Genomic DNA, 2,527 nt, shown 5'->3' on the forward strand with positions numbered 1-2,527 from the left:
AATTCATCATTAATAATCATAAAATATTATTTTATATTTAAAATAATGATAATTTCTTGAGCTCTTTTTTTTCTTTAACAATAAATATAATTTTTAATAAAAATAATAATCTCATTGTAATCAAGGAATAATCATTATTTTATGAGCTTAAAACTATAATTTAGAATAATCATTTTTTTGTTAATAATAATAAAAGAATAGATTGAAAAAGAATATTGCTATAGTTTACGCAAAGTTAAAGTAAGTTAATGACTATTTCAATTAAAACAACCCAATAGACGCCTGTACCTTTATTAAGTACGTGTTCTAAAAATATCATTACTTACAGTTCCTAATTAATCAACATGTTAGGTGTTGCCCTTAAATAAACTGGGTATTAAACATGTGTTTTTGGTCACAATTTTCACTTCACATCGATAAAATTTTGGTATGCTTCAACCACGAAAATATACCCCAAGACTTAGCTACAATTCATTATACTATTATACAATTAAAAATTAAACTTTAGAGCTCTTAACTAAAGTTTACAAAAGGCAAGAAGATGCATACTCGAGAATGGAAAAGTTTACTAATTACTTGAAAGGAAAACTTGCCTGCCTGCAGTTTAAAGAGGCCATAACCAACAAGACCCTTCAATTGACTGACTGGCAATTCACAGCGATTTTACGCACACTTCGGCAATATGGGTAGGTGGGAAGGCAGTGTAAGGAGAGGCGTTCAGTCAATTATTCAGCGAGGACGCGCCCGATTCGCCCAAAAAGCAAGCATTTCAGTGGCAATTTGAGACGCAGTGGTAGAGCAATTGCAGCCGAACGGAGCCAAGAGAAAGCAATGCCATTAGCGCTATGAAGCTAAAATGGAAAACGAAATGTGGACGAGCTATTGGCGTCCTTGGAACACAACCTTCTGGCCAGCATCTGCTTGGGATTCGGATTCGCATACGGATTCGTTAAACAAATGAAGCGAGAGTTTAACTTTAGTACGCCAGCAGTTTTATTTGATTTACACACAGGTGCACAGGCTGTTACCTGCTTGCCGTGCCATGCTGGCGTCAGGATGAAAAATGGCTGTCGTTTCGGCTGATAATAAATCAATGAAGGGGGTAGGGGAGGGGAGCAACATTGTTCGCGGTGGTGCGATGATGTTATTGGTAGCCCACATATTGAACGTTTGAATATTTAATTAAGACAATTATTTTGATGCGGTTGCGCTATAAAATGTTAAACGTCGCCACGACAACTAATCAATATGCGTCGTGTTCGTTCGTTGTCACACGCGGCGTATGCGTAATGTCAACATTTGTGAGCGAACACACCTCAAAATCCTTGACCAAAACGGCTGTGCCATTCCCATGCCCTTTTCGACCCTGCAGTCGTTATCCCTTCATGTATCCTTGAAACCAAATACATTAACGCTAAGTGGACTGGACGTTCGATATCAACGCCTTGTCTCGCCTGTGTCGTTTTCTAGCTAGGTGAGTTTATTCTACATGCCGCATGATTGTTTGATATACAACTATTTTAACCATAATTCCATATTCTTTATTCATCATTCACTCTTTCCTTATTTTTGCTGACGTTGCATTTCATGGCCGCACACTGGACGTGTGAGTAATTCGTTTGATTAGCTGCGATTATATGGAAATATAAAATAGACGCGCACAATTTTAATCTCACCAAGGAGACCTTGACTATAAAACCTCACAAGCAACCCATATATAAAACTATGTGAGCACTCGTTAGCTATTTTTATCCTCCGATGAGAATAGCATAAGGACTCAACCTTTGGTTTCTTAATAACTTTCGCTTTGTTCTAGTTAATTAAAAATTAAAATTAATAAAAATTATATATAAATTTTTTTAGTATCCTATTAAATTTGATATTTATCTGGCCTGTTCCGCTTCTCAGTTTCGGCAAGATTTATCGGAAGTTAGAATCTTTAACCTGTTCTAATTTCATTTTGAAAATATTTTGCGTATTGAATCCCCCTTGAGTTTAAGTCTGATAAAGTGAAACGCAAAGTCAGAAAATAGGTTTTTACAAATCCTCTAAAAGTGGATGTGAAAACCGGAACAGGCCTGTATAATTTTCAGATTCGTAAAATTTTTTTAGTTTTATCAAATTATAAGATTTTCATAAATGTTTTGATATTACTGCTGAATATTTTTTTAATATACCTTGAGCTTTAGGTTGATACACAAGTTACAGTTTTATCAAGTGACAGTTTACATTCAACTACAGCATAGTAATAATTGTACTTTTCCGCAATTTCCTCAGAACTATAAAAGCTCTCAAGCTTTTACAATGCTCAGAGAATCGGCAGATGCAAACAATAACAAATAACAATAGATTTATGAATTCTGAATAGTTGATACTATGAGAAATGGCAATTACTAGATTCTAGACATCTAGCAATGTGGAAATTTTTGCATTTCAACAACAAAGGAAAAATCGCTGCCGGCGCTTGCCAGCTGCGATAATCTTCTTAACAATCGGAGCGCCGAGGGAGGCATATCAAACTCCGCAG

At 35.5% G+C, this 2,527-nt stretch overlaps 1 long non-coding RNA gene across 1 annotated transcript; it reads right to left on the reverse strand.

Moving 5' to 3' along the window:
- Window positions 1–1,525: 1,525 nt before the first annotated feature.
- On the reverse strand, window positions 1,526–1,750 carry LOC117782052. Its single transcript, XR_004617223.1, has 2 exons — window positions 1,677–1,750; window positions 1,526–1,627 (listed from the first exon to the last, which is right to left on the reverse strand). It is a non-coding gene; the product is annotated as an uncharacterized LOC117782052 (long non-coding RNA).
- Between the last annotated feature and the right edge of the window lie 777 nt (window positions 1,751–2,527).

Source organism: Drosophila innubila (assembly GCF_004354385.1).
Source record: "Drosophila innubila isolate TH190305 chromosome 2L unlocalized genomic scaffold, UK_Dinn_1.0 4_B_2L, whole genome shotgun sequence".
Lineage (NCBI taxonomy): Eukaryota > Metazoa > Arthropoda > Insecta > Diptera > Drosophilidae > Drosophila > Drosophila innubila.